This window comes from Microcebus murinus, chromosome 17 (genome assembly GCF_040939455.1).
Source record: "Microcebus murinus isolate Inina chromosome 17, M.murinus_Inina_mat1.0, whole genome shotgun sequence".
Lineage (NCBI taxonomy): Eukaryota > Metazoa > Chordata > Mammalia > Primates > Cheirogaleidae > Microcebus > Microcebus murinus.
Genome location: NC_134120.1, coordinates 20,061,813 through 20,083,572, shown reverse-complemented (window position 1 = coordinate 20,083,572; position 21,760 = coordinate 20,061,813). Strand labels below are relative to the sequence as shown.

At 35.3% G+C, this 21,760-nt stretch overlaps 1 protein-coding gene across 1 annotated transcript in view; it reads left to right on the top strand.

Moving 5' to 3' along the window:
* Positions 1-21,760, top strand: part of DCC (DCC netrin 1 receptor) — a 1,043,477-nt gene that overhangs the window by 745,913 nt on the left and 275,804 nt on the right. The window lies entirely within an intron of this gene.

The following is a 21,760-nucleotide window of genomic DNA, read 5'->3' as shown; positions in this document are numbered from 1 at the left end:
TATTAATAGCACTGCATGGTGATGTGAGTGAATATTTGGGTTGACTGTGATGGAAAAGTTGACCATAGGCTAATAACAACAATCCAGTTGTCTGGTCACATACATGGCTAGAAGTTAATAGTGGAAAGAAATAAACATAAGCACTGACATTCATCTTTTTTAATACCATACAGACACTGATATTATTTAAAACATATCTGCATCGAAACCATATTTTCAGGTATTACAAGTAGAAGATGGAAAACACTAAAGTCTTATGGTTTGGCATACTTAGCAACAGAAGGCTTAAGAAATTCACATAGATTTAATGGCCAATTAGATTAGATATTGTGTCTTTTATAATGACATATATTAGTGGAAGAATTAGAGGCAGGCTTAAGAGGATGGGTTGTTTAATCACCACTGGAAGAGTTCAAAGCAAATGTGAGTCACTGTGGTCTGTCTTCATTCATTCAAATATAATTATTTTGTGCTAAGTTCTAGATCTACATTATTCCCGTACTACAGTGACCACTAGCCACAATTGTTTACTTATGTTTAAATGGTATAAAAATAAAATAAAGTTTAAATTTCAGTTTCTCAGTCACACTAGCCATATTCCAACTGTTAAAATTTAAATAAAATTTAAAACCAAAAATTAAACTCCTCAGTCTTGTTAGCCATATTTCAAGAGTCATATATGACTACTGGCTACTATTTTGGGCAGCACAGAGAACATTTTCATTATTGCAGGAAGTTCTGTTGAACAGTATCAGTCTAAAAACCATGCTAGTAAATAAGGATACAAAAGCGAGTCAGGTTTTGTCCTATGTCTCAGGGAACTAGTAGTCTGGTGGAAACTTCTTAAATCAGAGTTCACTAGAAATAGCAGATTTTATTCCCTTGAGTGTTTAAAAAGTTAATTATGTATTGAATTAGTAGAAATGATTTATTTAAAAAAAAAAAAGACCAGAGAATTTAGACCTAACCATGTTTTCTGCTAGTTATTTAAGTCACTTACATATTTTCACACATTAAAAGATGTAAGTATCTTTCAAAGCTCAATTATAGGTAAAGGACAATGCTTACTAGTTGCTTAGGCTAAACAGTGGTATAACATAAGTGCAGTTTCCATAAAAAACTTCTACTGGCTGTCTGTTATTCTCCTTCTTATTTTGAGCACAGAATATGATTCAGGATTCTTCAGTTGGTATGACCAAACATCTAGAAAAGCTACTTGCTTCATGAGAAATTATATAGGAAAAAAGCTAATTTCTTACCAACATTAGGGGGCATGAGGAAAAAGGACATGAAAGTGTGAAAGTGTTGTAATAGTAATAATTAGAAGTTTTCAAGCAGCATAGACATCTAGTCATGGGAGAAAGAAATTCCCTAAGTAGATCTGATTTGAGTTTAATTGCCTAGTTTGGTAATGTACTCTACTAAAAGGGAAAGCAGGTTGCTTGCTAAACTGAATTAGAGCAAGAGCAAAAGCCAGCTTGAACATCTTCAAGGGTATTGTCATCACACTGGGGTAGCTGAATAAAACTCTACTGCAGAGATAAAACAGCTGAGTGGAGTTTTTTTAGGCAATTCCTTTGATGGGGAGCAGATGAACATGACTGGTAATGAGTAAAGATAGAAAAGAACATAACATTTTTTTTAATCACATATGTATTTATGAGCTCTCTCATCTCAATAACTTTTTTTTACCTATTCAGTTCGTAAGCATTTATTGAGCACCTACTCTGTGTCTAGCCTTCTGTAAGGTGCTGGGGATAATAAATAAAATAAGAAGGGCAAGATAGTGTCTGTCTTACTTCATTTCGACTGCTTTAATAGAACACTTGAGACTAGATAATTTATTAAGAACAGAAATTTATTTTTCATGGTTCTGGAGGCTGGGAAGTGCAAGATCAAGGTGCCAGCTGGTTTGCTGAGGGCTGATTTCTTGTTTCCTTGCTGAGGCCTTGTCGATCATCTTTCGTAGGGTACAAACTCTGTCTCCCCACGTAGTGAAAGGGATGGATGGGCAATATCTGGGGAGCTAGCTATTCCCTCTAGTCTTTTTTTTTAAATATTAATAATAAGCAGCTTTATTGGAATATTAGAAACTTGCATGGAAAATGTGTTTATTATATTTTTTTATTTTTTTAATTTTTTAATTTTTTTTTATTTCGGCATATTATGGGGGTACAGATTTTAAGGCTTCAATAAATGCCATTTCCCCCCCTCCCCCCAAAAGTCTGAGTCTCCATCATGACCATCCCCCAGATGGTGCACATCTCACTCATTATGTATGTATATACCCGCCCCCCTCCCCCCTCCAACCTGCCCTATACCTTATTACTGTAGTACCTATGTGTCCACTTAGGTGCTACTCAGTTAATACCAGTTTGCTGGAGAATATATCTGGTGCTTGTTTTTCCATTCTTGGGATACTTCACTTAGTAGTATGGGTTCCAGCTCTAACCAGGAAAATATAAGATGTGCTATATCACCGTTGTTTCTTAGAGCTGAATAGTACTCCATGGTATACATATACCACATTTTATTAATCCATTCTTGGATTTATGGGCACTTGGACTGTTTCCACAGCCTTGCAATTATGAATTGTGCTGCTATAAACATTCGAGTGCAGGTGTCTTTTTTGTAGAGTGTCATTGGATCATTTGGGTAGTCTTTTTATAATCATTAATCTCTTCATGAGGGAGAAAATTCCATGTCCTAATCACCTTCTAAAAGGCCCACCTCTTAATATTGTTGCATTGAAGATTAAGTTTTAACATGAATTTTATAGGGGGTACAAACATGCAAAGAAATTAAGGATAAAATTTTTGATGAAAATATATCCATAAAATAGTGTTTTAAATAATACTATGGGGTCAACTTTCTTCCCTCTTAACCTAAAGTTAGCATTACTAAGTATTAGTGTATAGTTAAAGTATAATCTAATGCATATATAATTTAATGCACAAAACATGTTGTCTTTTAGTATGAAATATTTTAGGGTATTTTAGAAAGTATCATATTAAGAAATATGCAGTTAACTAAACTGATATAGTATCCAACCAAAATTAAGTAAAACTTACTTTTAAATTACTGTACTATTTTATGAATTCTTTTAATTGTGAGTTATATTCTGCTTGCTATAATATAAAGTAAATCTTATGTGTTACATAAAAAGTCAATAATGTGACTTTATTTTTCTCTCTGGCTACAATGTCCCTGTCTTATATTGTTTTAATAAAGGTATTATTTCTATTTAGGAGGAAGATATCTGGTGGTGGCAGAAGGGAAGCACATCTGTTTCCTATTCTATGAAAACTATTTACTGTTTTAGTTAATCTTTCTCCTTTGGGGGGGCTAAGATCACATGTAATAAGGAGTAGGGTTGGGGTCAATCTCTGATCACAGGATATTTTACAGCAAAGGGGGAATTATCATGGGTTGAAATTGAAAGGTTTTAAGGTTATGACAAATCATTACTGCTTCAACTTGTAGCTATTAAAATCAAAGCTAAGATTTTAGTTTCATCAGTTTCTAGAAGGAAATGTATGAGTTTTTATCAACTGAAAGTCAAGCAGTACAACTCTAACTCACGGTCAATGGTAGTAACTTGTACATAGTTGCTTTATTTAAATCTGTAGTCAGCATTCCAAATAGAAGTAGAGTGAAAGAGGTTTAAGAACGATGATTCAGAATTCAGACTGGGTTTGAATTGTGGCTTTTTCACTTACTAGCTTACTGGGTAAGTTAGCTTTTCTAAGCCATAGTTTTCTCATATATAAAATGGAGATACTGGCCGGGCGCTGTGGCTCACGCCTGTAATCCTAGCTCTTGGGAGGCCGAGGCGGGCGGATTGCTCAAGGTCAGGAGTTCAAAACCAGCCTGAGCAAGAGCGAGACCCCGTCTCTACTATAAATAGAAAGAAATTAATTGGCCAACTGATATATATATAAAAAAATTAGCCGGGCATGGTGGCGCATGCCTGTAGTCCCAGCTACCTGGGAGGCTGAGGCAGTAGGATCGCTTGAGCCCAGGAGTTTGAGGTTGCTGTGAGCTAGGCTGACGCCACGGCACTCACTCTAGCCTGGACAACAAAGCGAGACTCTGACTCAAAAAAAAAAAAATAAATAAATAAAAAATAAATAAATAAAATGGAGATACTATCTATCACACAGGGGGATTGTGAAGATTAAAAGAAAATCTTTAAAATGGGAATGCAACAGTACATCTTCAAATGGTTATTCCAAGGAATAAATGAGATACTTAGCCTGTTTCCCAGCACATGGTCAGTCCTCAACAAATGCTAGCTATCATTATAGTCATCAATTACTCCATTATTTGATTCTGATTATTCCTCATATAGTCATGTTCCTTAGCACTGCACATAATTTGCTCATTTCTATCTGTGCTTTTTTGCATGTATTTGAAATGCTACCCTTCTCCTTTAAGCTATTTTATAAATCTATTCTATTTCTCCTTTAAAATATTTATTAAACATTTCTAAGAAGAAAAAAGCATATCCTAGCTAATTAATACCATGGATCAAACTTTTAGCCTGCACAAGCTCATTTTTCATTCCCCAAATTAGTTTGAACCTCATCATGTCACTCATCCATCCAACAAACATTCACTGTGTGCCCCCAATGGGCTACACACTATTTCTTGATACTGGGAATTCAGCAGCAACAAAGACAGAAAGTACATAGCCTCATAAAGTTTATAATCTAGTCATGAAGAGGGACAATAAACAAATAAAAAGAAAACATGCAGAAGACCAAAATGGCTTAAGGGAATACAGAACAAAGATAGGAAAGTCAGGAAAACCTATTCTGAAGAAGGGATATTTAAGGGGATGCCTGGATGAATAGGGAGGGGTGCCAGCAACATCTAGAGGGGGAGACATTTCAGGAAGAGCAAATAGCAACTGTCAAGACCCCAGAGAGGCAGAGCAAAGGACTGCTGTGCTGCGGTAGAGCAAAGCAGAGCAAGTAAGAGTGGGAGAGGTGACATCAAGAGCTAGCAGGGCCTAGGCATGAAGACCTTGGAAGCCACCATAAGGAATCTGGATCTAATTCTCAAGAGCATGACATGATCTGATTGTCATTTTAAAAATAGAATCAAAGAGATTAGAGAGGAGACTAATGCAATAGTTTAGTCCATAGATACCTTTGGCTTCCATGGTCATTCTGGAGGACTCGAGAACTGGAAGAATCCAGGATACCTTTGGAAGGTAGAGACGACAAGACTTGATGCTGAGAATGTGGGATGGGAAACAAGACAAGAGTCAAGTTTCCTTTTAGGTTTGGGGGCTCAGAAACTAGGTGAGTGGTGGTACCATGTGGTGGGAGCTCGAAACTGGGAACTAGCTGGTTTGGAAGATGCATGGGGAGGGGAGGCATGTGGAAACAAATAAGAATTCTTTTTTTTTTTTTTTTACACATGAGGATTGACTGTTAAACGTGTGAAGTTTTTATTCATTTAATGAGACTGGGAGATCACAGAAAGTGTTCAATACTTCTTTAAATATAAAAATAAAAGAAAATGTCACATCTGAACAGGCCAGTGGCCAATGCCATGCAGCATTTAGCTTCTAATAGTGGCAAAAATTAACAGTTGCTGGAAAAATATCAGTGCATTCACCATGTCATAAACTGCAAAAACATCCGTGCCCTGCTTGTCACTGATGAATGTGCTACAGCGATATACACAGAGGCATGCACATAAGACGCTCAGAGATTTTTCAGTCCTAGAGAAGCCTCCTCCTTAGAAACTCTCCTTTTACACCAGTGAAGTGTAATTTGATGAGAACTGACTAAAAGGAGGGCTCAGATCTGCAGCCCAGTCTTCTAGCTGCCAAGATTTTCTGAGAAACCCATCCAAAAGGGGTAAGTCAATGCCAAAATAAATAGCCCAGAACCAGCTTATTTTCAGATGCATACTTTGCCTATGTTCATTAAACAGGAGATTGAATTCTAATTGGATGCCAATTCAGGGATGGTCTAAAAGTTGAATCTCCTTATTGCTCTGTGACTGCATCAGAATTTGCCAGCAGAAACCTGGTTTAGGTCCCAACAATGATCCCAGAATTAAGGAGGTTTTCCCTCTAACATCCCTTTATTTATCATTTTTCTTATCTTGGGGAGTCTTAGGTCCTCCATTAACTCAGAGTACCCAAAATCTACAGCATTTGCCCAGTGGTCTAAAACATAATATTAAATTCATAAAGTACTTTATGATAGTAGATTCTGATCATTGGAATTTACAGTCAATAAATTTGGAGACCAAAATCAAGGAGGTGGTGGTGGTGGGGTTGGGTAAATTCATACCTAATGGATACAATGCACACTATCTGGGTGATGGGCACACTTACAACATTGACTCAAACTGTACAAAAGCAATTCATGTAGCCAAAACGTTTGTACCCCTGTAATATTCTGCAATTTAAAAAAAAATTAAAAAAATAAAAACAAAAAAATCTAATCATAGAGAAACTCTTCCAAGTAAGATATTAAACATGCATATAAGAAAAAGGAACAAAAAGTAACTTGGAGACCAGAGAGTCTAAGGCCAGACACGGGATGGGTCAGTACACTAGTGTGATCACTACGTCTTGATTTCTATTTCTGGGCTCCTATGTTAAACAATAAGCTTGCAATAATTGCAGTTTTTCTTCCTGGATGGAAACAGCACTAAACAAGTAAGCAAAATTTCTGGGTTGTAGACTGGGTTATTTTTACATTTTGCTGTGTATGTTTAAGGAAGTCACTTACCCTTTCTGGTTCTCAATTTATGCTTATAAAATAGAATGCCTGCATTAGGGGTTAATGTGAGGGCAACTACAGGAGCCTCTTCAGGGAACTCTGCTAATTGATCTTACGAAGTTTATTTCCATTCAATTTATTTTTCAAGTGTCTTATTTTGAAGTGAGGAACCAAACTAGTTAACCCATTTAGGTGTTATATTAGTTACGTAGGGCTGCCCTAAAAACGTATGACAAACTGGGTGGCTTAAAACAACAGAAGTTTATTTTCTCACTGTTCTGGAGCTTAGAAATCGGAAATCAAGGTGTCAGCAGATTCTTGCTCCCTTTGAAGACTCCAGAGAAAAATCCTTCCTTGTCTCTTTGTAGCTTCTAGGAGCTTCTGGTAATCTTTGGCATTCCTTGGCTGGCAGCTGCATCATTTCAATCTGGGCCTCCATCTTCACATGACCTTCTCGACTCTGTGTATCTGTTTCTCTGTGAGTCCTCTTCTCTTGTATGGACACCAGACATTTTGAATTTAGCAGCCACCTTAATCTAGTATAACCTCAGCTTAACTAATTACATCTGCAAAGACCCTATTTCCAAATAAATTCACATTCCGAGGCTCTGAGTGCACGTGCATTTTTGGAGTGCTATTCGACCTGGAACACCACCCTGTGAATCACACAGATTGTAACATTCTATGTAACCTGGGTGAGGACTGAGCGGACTATGAAGACAGGGATGTATAACCCCGTGTCTCATGCCTAGCTAAGAGGAAGCCAGGGAGATTGCCAATCTGACATTAAATTGAGTTTTGGAGTAGTCAAATATGGTGGTTAAATTTATCCCTTCTCAAAAAACTGTTTCTGAAAGTTATCTAAGTAACATTCATATTTAACCATTTTCCTTATTTTAGTCTATATTCACTCGACATCACAATCAATAGCTTTTGAAAACCAGTCAAAGTCATTTGTTTCCTATCGATCTGGCACTTTATGCCACCACTGGAAGTGACAGCAAAGGAGGTGACGTTGAGGAAAGAAAAGGGGTCTTTTGATCCAGAGCAACAGGCCGGGATTCCTATGTGCAGTTTTACCTAACGTTGTTCTCTAGCTTCTGTGAGATGATTTACTGCTGAAGTCTATTTGTTTTCCTGCTGCTATCTGTGAACAAGCCCAAATCTTCCATGTGGTTAATAAACTTCTTATCTTTTGAATACTGAAAATAAAATAAACTTAATCCTCAAGGTGGTTCAGTCAGCAGACCGGGAGGCTTTTAGATGCTTCTTAGAGATACAGGACAACTAGGTTTTCTGCCCCGTGTGATTTCCAATCTTTCTCTCACATGCATGTATGTGTAAGGGTGTTAAAGGTGCTCCCCAGTGATAAATGCCAGCAGAATCGCAAAGTGAATATTAATTTCAGTATTGTCAAGGTCAAATGTGTACCCGGGTTCATTGTTACCGGAATTTTTATTGTTGCTGCTGTTAGGAAAGATATTTCATCCTAAGCTCTTTTTTCAAGTGTCAGGAGATAAAGTGAGCAAAATTCCTAAACATGCATATACATTGCTCAGAAGAAAAATACCTTAGCACAGTCCAGTCTTTTAACTGGAGTAATTATTTTGAGTGCCTTAAAAAAAGATCAAGGTGTGAATTTAGAGGAGTTAAGTGGAAACAGAATAAAGAGATGATCACAAGATCTAGAGACCAACTGATTTTTCCCGAAAAACAGGTGACAGGAAAGGAAGGAAGAAAAATGCAGAGGAAATAAAGGGGAAAAAAAGAAAAGAATTTGTGATGATGTCATTCATAAAAGTAGGGTGCGTAATTATCTAGCTGGGAGCCCAAGAAATTAAGAAAGATGGAGAAAAATTTGGGGTTATGACTGCCCATATGGGGATAAATAACCAGCTGGACATCTCAGAACATAGTGATGTACCTCAGACCCAATGTGGTGCCAAAACTGTGATATTCACTCACCCACACACCTACACCCACACACCTGCCCAGTTTATTCTATTCCAGCCCTGGCTATCTCCGTGAACCACACCAGAATCACCCAGCTCTGCAGGTGAGTATTGCAGGAGTCATTCTTGATGCTTCCATCATCTTCAGTCCCTTACTTGCAGTCCAACTCCTGCTGATCTTATCTCTCTTGTAGCTCTTAAATGCCTCTCCTTCTCTTCATCTCCATGGCCATTATTCTAGTTCAAGCTGTTAACCTTTCTCTTCGGGCTTATGGAATATTCTACCAACTAGTCTCTCAACACCCACATATGCCCCCTTCAACTCACTCTACATGCCTCAATCAGAGCTCAAAATGTCTAACTCCATCGATTCCTTTCTGATTCTTAGAATAAAAGATCAAGGCTGGACACGGTGGCCCACACCTGTAATCCTAGCACTCTGGGAAGCCGAGGCAGTAGGATCTCTTCAGGCCAGGAATTTCAGAGCATCCTGAGCAAGAGTGAGATCCTGTCTCTACAAAAAGTAGAAAAATAAGCTGGGCATGGTGGCCTACACCTGTAGTCTCATCTACTTGGGAAGGCAGCAGCGGGAGGATGGCTTGAGTCCAGGAGTTTGAGGTTACAGTGAGTGATGATGATGCCGTTGCACTCTAGCCCAGGCAAGAGAGAGAGCCTATCTCAAAAAATAAATACATGAAATTTTTTAAAAAATCAAAATCTCCCAAGGTCTCTAAGGCCCAGCATGGTCTGACCCCCACCTTCCCTCTCCCCTAACTTGAACTTTCTTCCTGCCACTTTGAGGTCCTGCCACTTTAGACTGTGAATTCTATGGAAATTTTTATTGTTTTCCCTTCAGTTTTCACAGTGCCTGGCATACTGTGAAATTAGTTAATATTTATTGAGCATTTCCTTTGTGCCAGACAACATTCATAAATTATTTATTATTAATCTTCACAGCAAACCTATATGGTAGGTACTGATACAAACCCCATTTTGAAAAATAAGGAAATTTAAACTCAAAGACATTAAGTAGCTTGATCCCAGCCACATACCCTGAGTTCAGATTTTGGATTTGAACCCACAGTCTCTGACTCTGGAGGTTACACACTTTACTGCTGATTTCAGCTACCAAAGATTTATTAGATGGGATCTGCTGGCAGTGCCTGCATCAGACTCTTCCAGAACTCTGACTTCTGTGAAGCCTACGTGTTAGGAGAATAGAGTTCTAAATTTCTTCCTTAATTTATGGTCCGTCCCAAAACAGCCAGTTTACTCAAGGCAGTTCCTTATCTTTTAGAGCCTGGAAATAGATAAACAATAAATTTCTTCCCGAAAGAGATGGTATCTTTTAAGGTTGGATCTTTTTGTTGTTATGTAGAAAAATCAGCTCACTTGACTGTCTGAAAAAGATTGCTGCATCCTTCTCCTCCAATAAATGGCAGCAGGGCTCTTTTATAAAAGCAATCTATACATGTCATTTATTGCTCTATTAAAACTACAAACATCAGATATTGATTCTTCCCATACTGACTGTAATGCAAGCCAACTTTGAGAAAGGTTGCTGGGATTTAGTTACATTATCGCCATGGGAAACACTCTTGAGTTACGCATAAGCTGAAGACACCTGCTTCTCTGATGCATATCTATTTATAGAGAACTGATATTTTTGTGTGCGGAAATACAATCTTGAAGTATATACAAGTCTCAAATCAATGCGAAGCAAGTGAGATGCCTTTCCTGGGGATTTCTGCTTAGGAGTCTTGTAAAGAATTCAACATTAATTTGCCGTCTGCGTATTGTGGAAATATAACAACAAAAGTAATTCTTGTTGATTATTTATGAGGAAGTTGAAAGGCTCAATGTATATTGGTGATGACATGTTAGGAAAATATTGACTCTTTTATTTGGCATACTCCTGATCGGGACTCATGCTGTATCCTTCCAGACATCTGTGGAATACATGTTTTCAACTTCCCTACACAAACTTCATCTCCTCATGTTCTTGTAATAAGACTGAGAATTAAGAAGACCACATACTCCTTTATCAATTGTCCAATGAGGTAACCAAAATTTGGAAAAGTTTAAGGGACTTGATTCTAGGTAACAATAATATTAACTACCATGTTCCTTTGAATGGTTGTTTTTCCATATATCTCTTATAATCCTTATGATAGCTTGTGATATAAAAATTATGAACCCCTGAGAAAGTGATGTTCAGAGAATTTAAGTAACTTGGCTCAAGGTACACTTATATTAAATAGGAGAAAAGGTTTTTTGTTTTTGTTTTTTAACCTAGGATTCAGAACTAAGATATTTTATTCCCACTTGGAGCATTTTATTTTTTTACCACTAGTTATCTTAGAAACAGTTTCTGCCTTTCCACTCTTTCTATTTGATTTTCTCAAGTGTTCTTGACAATTTTTTGGAAAATTCATTTGAAAATTAGAATTTTCTTTTGTGAATACCTGTTCCCAAACTGAATTTTTAAAGACAAACATCTTGAGAAAAATGGGCCAATTTGTAAACTTGCTTTGAGTTTCATGAGAGACACCACATTTTTTTCTAAGATTTTTAGAACATTATTTGATTTGTTGGTGCTGCTTAATAAAATAGAAAAGCAATTTAACAATAACTCCATACTTGGGGAAAAAGTGGTTTGTTTCCTCAGTATGAGACAAAACGGTGCCATTATTAATTTAGTTCACCTTGGAATTATTTTCAGTATGTTTAATTGAAGATCTCATCTTCTGAAGCCTTCGCCAATCTATAGGGTAGTTTTTCTCTCCGTTTACCAACTTGTAAGTTCTATTCCGGAAAGACTAATATCAAGGTCATTACATCCATCCTTCACACTTGAACTCCCCCATCCTTCCTTTTTTCATCAGTGCAATTCTTAATTGTTCTTCAAGAAATATTCTTGACTAACCTCCCTATAACCATTCCTGATTACTCTATACTGCATTGATAGATCTATTTCTGGAATTTCTATATGCCTAATAATCTGTCCAGTGAGATTTTAGCCTTGATTATACATGAGTTGTTCATCTGTAGGTGTTTTACATGCATTTTTCTCTTCCATAATAAGTTCCTTGAAAATTTCTATCATACTAAAAAATTTCACAGTTCTGGAGAAAGCATTGTATGCTAAACACATACAAAATAGGATTAGACTTTAAAATCAGCTGATACTTTTATTTAAAATTTTCAATCACAATGAAGAGTAAACAGACCCAGGCTATTCTAGGAAAAGTTCTTTTTTAAAAGTCAGCATGATTAGGTTTATATGACATCAAGCCTTCAGTAATATTTAAATGTAATATGTAATATGTAAACTGAAGCGCATTTGTCTGAAACTTTAAGTTTTTAACTTTAGGCAATTTTTCTAGATCATGAAAACAGTTGCCTTTGACATTACCTAGAAATCTTCGTTTTAAATTACTGGAGACTTCAATCATGCAGTCAGGAATCTACATTCTTCACTGTACTTTTCATTTCTAGGTGTTACCTATGTTCTCCAAAGTGAAATTCATAATGCTCTACATCCTTCACCAAAATTATTACTACTTGGTTGTGTTAGTGACAATCTGAGCTATCTTCTTAAAAAGACCTTATCTTGAGATCAATTCCTGTATCATTTTTATTATGAAACTGCTTCCAGTTCTAGATTGATTCACAAGAAATCTATTTTGAGACTATTTTCTTCAGAGAGGATCCTTAAAGTTTTTTCTATTAAGTTGTCAAAAATATTCATCATTTACTATATTAGCATATACAGGTGTGTATATACATAATATATAAGCCAAGTATGTCATATGTAACACATATTGTTATATGTGTCTATATCCACATCTATATATATTCTATATATATTTATACACACACATATCTGTAATGGCACAGTTGAATATATTGTGAGTTAGCAGTTAGCACCTATTAAAACTGAAAGTACAATGAACAGGTAATAACTGCCTCCTTCGACCAAATCTTGTCAGACTCCTGTGGTTTTGTAATAGAAACCTACCCCAGAGTTTGTGCTTCTTCCTTGCCAAATTACTATCATATCTCCTAACTATGTATAGTTCAGTCAAGAAGGGGTTTCATTATGTTAATAATTACATTGCCTGCAGGCTTTTTGATGTTGCATTTCCCATACAGAATAGAAATAGATTTCATAGAAATATCATTAAAGCTGTTAACTACAGGAGAAAAAAAAATCAAAGCGGCAATCAAAGCATGCGCTTTATTGTCAATAAATGTAAGTAGTTTCAGAAATGGCTTTACATTTGAAACATGTTCATTGAGGAGATCATCAGCGGTGAAAGCTTCTGCTTAAAGGAAGAGAGCTTTGTGGTCTACCTTCATCTGGATCATTACAGTGATAACTTAGATCCCTTGCTGTCCATTTTTGAAAGCAGGCTCAAGAATCATTTTTAAATTAGCAAACTAATAAAGAGGTAGAATTAGCCTCAGAATTCTGGTCTGAATTGAGGGCATGTGAATTATAGGTCATTATTTGAATGACAACGTGTGACCGTTTTTTTCAAATCCACAGTTACTTTAGTCCTTAAAAAAAAAAAAAAAAAAATTGGTGGCTGTTAAATTGATGATTTAGGAGCAGTAGAACTCATTGCACTACACAGTCATTTTCAGAAGACTTTAAATATTCAAATGTTCAACTACGCACTCCCTGACACTAACATTTGTCTTCATTTTGGACTTCCAACTGAGACACATCAGTGTGATGGCTAAGAGACATCAGGCATATTCAGTGTTATGAAGACAGTGACATGCTTGATCCTTCTAAAGCTTTTCCTTTGAAAACCTTATATTCACAGTCTTATTTGGAAGAGATTATTTAAACTCCCAAGGTTATTTTAGAAACATATATTTAATAAAGCATAACTTAGATTTTAGTCTGATTAATGCAAATATCAAATTTCTTACAGTTAAAGAGGTCAGGAAAACAGATGGGTGGGTAGATATTTGCCTAGAAACAGAGCAAGAGAAAGGAAAGAAACAAAAGAGTATTAATTCATATGTGCTGTGTGACTTTTTGATTACCTAGAGGCCTAACATCTTATGAAACCTAAAATATTTGGTGAATTAAAGCAGATGAATTCAAATGCCTTTGAAATACCAGTGATTTGGAAAATGAAACATAAGTCTATTTCCCAAATGTCTTTCAGCTTTGAAACACTAGCATTTGATTAAAAGTTGAAGATGTCTCTTTAAAATGAAATTATTCCCATTTTCCCAACATAAACTAATTAACAATCACTACAAATGATTTGATGATAAAGAATCACTGATTTTCAGAATGAAAATAAATGAGATATCTAATCGTTTGGGAGCTACTATTTGGGAAACCATAAACTTCAATGATAGAGCTATGGACCCTACTCCTCAAAAAATATACATATTACTTTTTTAATGTACATACAATTTCAGGGAGTTCATGGACTCCTTAATGCCAATGTAATGACAGGTCTTAGAAGTAGAGTAAGGACAAGAAACCATACCTCCTGTCATCTGTAATTAATCAATTGTAGTTTATGAAACTGTGGTGGCCTATTTCTTTCCCTTTCTCTCTCTCTTATTCTCTCTCTCTCTCTTCCTCTCCCCCCCCCTTATCTCTCTCTCTCTCTTACACACGCATCCTGTCTTCAATATGATTATATGTAATCAATCATTCTTTAGTAAAGATTTGGCTAACTTTTATATGCCATTTTGGGGGGTTAATATGCAATAAGATCTGATTATAAAGTGTTCTGTTATACTATAAATTCATATACATTGTCAGAAATTACTGTTCCCAGTGCAAATAGTGACATGTAATACATCTCATTTACTCCAACATAAGTATTTAATTTGTTCTTAGATACAGGTGTTATAATGAATTTCCCCCATAATACAATATTGAAATTTTAAAAAGGTAGTTGGTTAGGTTGACATTGATTGATGAGTTACTTGCATAGATTATGCATCTATTCTGATATCTTTCCATTCTTTGAAGAAATAGGTAACTTGAATGGAGGTGGAGAGAAATTAGATGCAGTTTGCCACAAAATTATTGTCCGACTGAGGGGATCAGTGGGGACTATTAAAGATATCTTGGAAATGATGAGCAGTTAAGCCCATTAAGTTTCTTGACTGACATACTAAAGTGTAATGAAATGGAAGACTGAAGCTGTTAACAGTATTGATTTCACATCTAATTCCCATTGTTCAACATTTTTGAGTCTCGTTTTATCTCTTTCTCTCTCTCGTGCAGCTCATATGCATATAGTGTATCACATATGTGAAAGTACAAAAATTATATTTAAATATTATTTATGGATATAGATCTGAATAAATGCATAAAGTATATACATGTACACATATAATATACATATCTACATAATTAACATAAACAATATATTATCCACATATACATGTTAGAGCTATAGTGCAAGGGTAAAATACTAGGAAATTCATGAATTTAAATGTAGAGCACAGTAAAGAAGAGTACACTTTTAAGGGAAACACAAAGTCTTGACACTAGCCAGGCATGCTATGAAGAAAAATATCTCACAGGCGGGCAGTATTTTGGTTTAAATCAGAGGGCTAGTATTTTATGTATGAAATATATGTATAATTTGATAGTAATCCCTGGATGTTTTGATATTTATATTTATTTAAAACAACATAGGATTATGATATTTTTATTTTAATATAGGGGAATATCAAACAAAATCTACCAATACAATCAGATTATAACATAAATTATAATTCAAGACAAAAGATTTCATTTAAGGTAGGAAACAATTTAATACTGAAGAGCAATCCTTTCTCAGAGAAAAAGGCAATTGTAAACTTTATATCAACAAATGGGATGTTCTCATTTGGCAGGTAATTGGTAAATACATACATTGTTGTTTGTGAATACTCGAACTAAATGCTCTGGATACTCCTTTCAAACACTTATGGTGCCTATTATCTCTACTGAAATTCTTCTGGAAACACAAGCCTGTGTTTTTCCCTGACAGTGTCCAATGACCATTAGGAAGGCAAAAGAATGCAAGTGGTGAACAGATGATTAGGATCGGGACTTCCTATGTAAACTGATTCCAAATTAGGATACTCACTGCTTGAAGTTTGCCCATCAGTAAAACTAAGCACTATATATATGTATATACTGCATATACACACACACACATATTAATATACACACATACATATAGACACACACATATACACATATTTACATATATATAAATTGCAAGGCAGGCAAAGTACACACAGGCTCACACATAGAGGTATATACCAACTTTAGTTCTTGTCAAGTTATGTGTGGAAAACACTATTTACTGATCACTTGTTCTAACAATGCTTAATCAACAAAATCAAATGGGTTAGACTCCATAGTATGTTTTAGGCTTCTGATTTATGGTAACGTTTGAAAATTGTATATGAAGCCATTCATGTGACACTCGTTTATTGAATACTTCCTATGCAGGAAAGCATCGTGCCCATCCTTGTGGAGAAGACCTTTGCTCCTATTGTTCAAGAAACCAAAGGAGTGTTCTGACCTTTCTGCCCGGTCAAAGAGCCAGGACATTAAGCAGCTCTGGCTGGGCTCAGCAGGGGAGGAGTGTGTTCTAATGTTTGCTTTTTGGGGCTGCTGCCCTAAGCTGTAAGACATCCCTATAGTCTATTCTACTTACAATGCCTGATGGAAGTGTCTGTGTGGTTGGCATATGTGATTCCCACACATTTTCAAGTTTCAGTGATTTCAAAGAGTCATAGTAAGGTAGGCTGTGCACACCCACCCTCTCCTGACCATGCACGATCCCTTCCTTGCTAGGTGGCTCTCAGCTTGCTTGTCCAGATTCTCATGGCTTTCACTCTGGGCCAACAGGTCATTTATTAGCATCTTTTCCATTCCACACTTGGAGCCTCAGAAAATTCTCAGAATGGCATGAGCACTCCTCACACTTCTTCTCTGCAAAGTCACCACCTACTGTGTATGTGATGAGTTGGATGAGATGCAAGTGTATTTTCTTCTCCTTTGCCCCTCAAGATTTGGAGTCTATTTGAATTGTTCTCCAAATCCCCCATTGAACTCTAATGGGACAGGTGAGCAGGAACTTCCCAAACACTGCCTTCCCTTCCTTTTCCCCAGACACCTACTAGTCTCTCAGTCCTCCTGGAGTCTTTGTGCCTGGAAAACCAGGTCTGTGCTCTCACCTTATTCTGCATTGCTTTAAAGGAAATACCTGAGACTGGGTAATTTAAAGAAAAGAGGTTTATTTGACTCATGAATCTATAGACTGCAAGAAATGTGGCATCAGCATCTGCTTCTGGTTAAGGCTTCAGGGAACTTCCAGTCAAAGGAAAAAGTAAAGGGGAGCAGGTGTGTCACATGGAGGAGGGAGGAGATGCCAGGTTCTTTTTAAACAACCAGATCTCACGTGAATTGATAAAGTTAGAACTCACTCATTATTGCAGGGAGGGTGCCAAGGCATTCATGAGCAATCTGCCCTCATGATCCAAACACCTCCCACCAGGCCCTACATTCAACACTGGGGACAAAATTTCAACATGATATTTGGAGGAGCTAAACATTCAGACCATACCACCTTCTTTCGGATGTGTTACATTGCACAGCAGGAGAGATGCCCTTGGAATTTGATCATTTTATTTATTTATTTATTTTCAATTTTTTTTTATTTAAATAGATTTAGAGAGTACAAATGTTTTTTTGTTACATGGATGAATTGCATAGTGGAGAAGTCTAGGCTTTCAATATTCCCATCATCTGAATAGTTTTCATTGAATACAATAGGTACCCCCATCCACATTTTCCCTTCTGACTCTCATTAAGTCGCTGTGTATGACCATGCATACTCATTGTTTGGCTCCCACTTATAAGGGAGAACACGTGGTATTTGATTTTTAGTTTCTGGGTTACTTCACTTAGAATAATGGCCTTCAGTTCCATCCAAGTTGCTGCAAAAGACATTATTTCATTATTTTGATGGCTAACTAGAATTCTATGATATATATATATATATGTATATATATACATATATATATATATATATATAATTTTCTTTTTTGTTTCATCAGTTTGTGGGCTCTTAGGTTCCATATCTTTGTAATTGTGAATTGTGCTGTGATAAACATAATAGGTACAGGTGTCTGTTTTTATATAAAATATCCTCTTTTCTTCTGGGTAGATCCCTAGTAGTGGGATTTCTGGATTAAATGACAGTTCTACTTTTAGTTCTTTGAGAAATCTCTATACTGTTTTCCATAGAGGTTATACTAATTTACATTGCCACCAATGGCATATAAGTTCCCTTTTCACCACATCTGTGCCAGCATTTATTGTTTTTTTGACTTTTCAATAATGGCTATTTTGACAGGGGTAAGATGATATCTCATTGCTGCTTTAATTTGCATTTCTCTGCTGATTAGTAATGTTGAGCATTTTTTCATATGTTGAGTTGGCCATTTGTTTCTCTTCATTTGAAAAATGCCTGTTATCTGTTAATGTCTTTTACCTGTTTTGTAATGGGGTTATTTGTTTGTTTTGTTTTATTTTCCTTGCTGATTTGTTTGAGTTCCTTATAGATTCTGGATATTAGGCCTTAATCAGATATATATCCAGTGAATATTTTCTTGCATTCTGTAGATTATCTTTTGACTCTATCGATTTTTTATTTTGCTGTGCAGAGCTTTTTAGTTTAATTAAGTCCCATTTATTTATTTTTGGTTTTTTGGTATTTGCTTTGAGGTCTTAGTCATAAATTCTTTACCTAGGCTGTTGTCCAGAATAACTTTCCTAGGTTTTCTTCTAATATTTTTATGGTTTCAGGTCTCACATTTACATCTTTAATCCATCTTGAATTAATTTTTGTAAATGGTAAGAGATAGGGTTCCAATTTTATTCTTCTGCATGAGGCTATCCAGTTTTCCCACTACCATTTATTTATTATGGTGGTGTTTCCCCAGTTTATGCTTATTTTGGCTTTATTGAAGATCAGTGGGTAGAGGTACATGGCTTTATTTCTGGGTTCTCTATTTTGTCCCATTAGTTTATGTTTCCATTTTTATGCCAATACCATACTGTTTTGGTTTCTGTTGACTTGTAGCATAATTTGAAAATAGGTAATGTAATGCATAAAGATTTGTTCTTTTTGCTTAGGATTGTTTTGGCTATTTGTGCTTTTTTGTTGTTGTTCCTTGTAAATTTTAGGGTTTTTTTTCTAATTCTGTGAAAAATGACATTGGTATTTTGATAGGAATTGCATTGGATTTGTAAATTACTTTGGGCAGTATGGACATTTTAACACTATTGATTCTTCCAATCATGAACATGGGATGCTTTTCCATCTGTTTGTGTCATCTACATTTGTTTCATCAAGGTTTTGTAGGTCTCCTTTTAGAGCTCTTTCATTCCTTGATTAAGTTTGTTACAAAGTGTTTCATTTTATTTTATTTTTATTGTTATTGTAAATGGGATTAAATTCCTGATTTGATTCTCAGCTTGGTTATTACTGGTGTGTAGAAATGCTACTGATTTGTGTATGTTAATTTTGTAATGTGAGAATTTACTGAATTTATTTATCAATTCTAGGAGTGTTTTGGAGGAGTCTTTAGGTTTTTCTAATTGTAAGATCATTCTTTGGCAAACAGGAATAATTTGACTTACTTCCTATTTTCCATTTGGATGCTCTTTCTTTCTTTTGCTTAATTACTCTGGCTAGGACTTCCAGTACTATGTTGAATAGATGTGGTGAAAGTGGGCATCATTGTCTTGACTTAGGGGGAATGATTTCAGCTTTTCCTTATTCAAAATGATACTGGGTATGGTTTTATTATATATGGCTTTTATTGTTTTGAGGTATGTTCCTTCTATGCCTAGTTTATTGGGGTTATTTTTCATGAAGGGATATTGGATTTTGTTGAACAATTTTTCTTCATTTATTGAAATTATCATGTGTTTTTTGTTTTTAATTTTGTTTATGTGGTGAATCGGTTTTATTAACTTGCATATGTTGAACCATCCTTGCATCCCCAGGATAAAACACACTGGATCATTGTGAATTATCTTTTTGATATGTTTTTGGATTTAGTTTGCTAGTATTTTATTCAGAATTTTTGTATCTTTGATCATCAGGGATATTGGTCTATAGTTCTCTTTTTCTATTGTATCCTTTCCTGGCATTGGTATCAGGATGATACTGGCTTCATAAAATGAGTTTGAAATAATCTCCTCTGTTTTGATCTTATGAAACAGTTTCAGGAGGACAGGCATAATTTGACTGTGAATCTGTCTGGCCCTGGGCTTTTTTATTTTCTTTTTGGAAAATTTTGTATTACTGACCCAATCTTATTATTCATTATTAGTCTATTTAGAAATTTTATTTATTCCTAATTCAAGCTTTGGAGGCTGTGTGTTTCTACAGATTTATCCATTTTCTCTAGATTTTCTAGTTTGTATGAATAGAGGTGTTCATAGTAGTCTCAGATAATATTTATCTGAGATTTGGTATCAGTTGTATAATATTGTATCATTTGTATAATATCAGTTGTATAATTTGGTATCAGATTTGGTATCAGTTGTATAATATCTACTCTTTCATTTCTGAATGAGCTTATTTGAATCCTCTCTCTTGTTTTCTTGGTAAATCTAGCTAGTGGTCTATGACTCTTGTTAGAAAACTAACTTTTTGTTTCATCGATCCTTTGTACTGTTTTATTGTTTTTATTATTTCAATTTTATCTAATTTTGCTCTGATCTTTGTTATTTCTTGTTTTTTGCTAACTTTGGATTTGGTTTGTTTTTGTTTTTCTTGTTTCTTGAGGTGTAATATTAGGTTATTTATTTGTGATCTTTCTGTCTTTTTGATGTAGGTATTTAAAAACTGCCCTCTTAATACTGCTTTTATTGTATCTTGGAGATTTTGATAGATTTTGTCACCATTGTAATGTAATTGAATTTTTTTTTTAATTTCCATCATGATATCACTATTGACCCAAATATTGTTCAGCAGCAGGTTGCTTAATTTCCATTAATTTATATAATTTTGAGAATTCCTCTTGGAATTGATTTCTAGTTTTATTCAACTGGAGTCTGAGAAGATTAATGGTAGGACTTCTATTTTTAAAAATGTGCTAAGACTTGTTTTGTGGATTAACATATGGTCTATCTTGGAGAATATTCCACATGCTGATGAGAAGAATGTATATTCTGCATTCGACTGACCGAAGTCAATCCAAAGAAGCAACTCCTACAAGCCATGTGACAAAAATCATCAAGTAACTGAAAAGGGAAAACTCATCAGACTAAAAGTAGAATTCTAAACCTTACAAGCCATGGGAGTCTTATCTTTAGTCTTCTTAAACAGAATAATTATCAGCCAAGAATTTTGTATCCTGTAAAACTATGTTTCATAAATGGAGGAGAAACAAAATATTTCCCAGACAAGCAAACACTAAGGCAATTTGTCATCACTAGACCTTCCCTATAAGAAATGTTCAAAAAGTACTCTAGAAATCCAAAAGAACAGTCTATACTCACCAGCATAAAAACAGTCAAAAGTATTATAAAAACTCCACAGCTCTTATAAAACAGTAACAAAAGAGAGAATAAAAAGAAACTGGTAACAATCAACATGATATGGGAACAATATCTCACTTATCAATACTAACAATGAATGTAAATAGCCTAAATGCCCCACTTAAAAAATATAGATTGAGGGAATGGATAAAAAAACACAACCCAAATATCTACTGTTTCCATGAAACCCATTTAACTTATAAAATTTCTCATAGACTCAAAGTAAGGGGGCGGGAAAATTATTGCACACACAAATGGAAACCAAAAAGTAGCAGGAGTAGCATTCTTATATAAAGTAAAACAGACTCTAAATCAACAAAAGTAAAAAAAATTCAAATATGGTCATTATATGATAAAAGGATCAATTCAACAAGAAGATATAACAATCTTAAATATATATGCATGTGCACCTGACACTGAAGTTCCCAGATTTAAAAAAAAAATGTTACTAG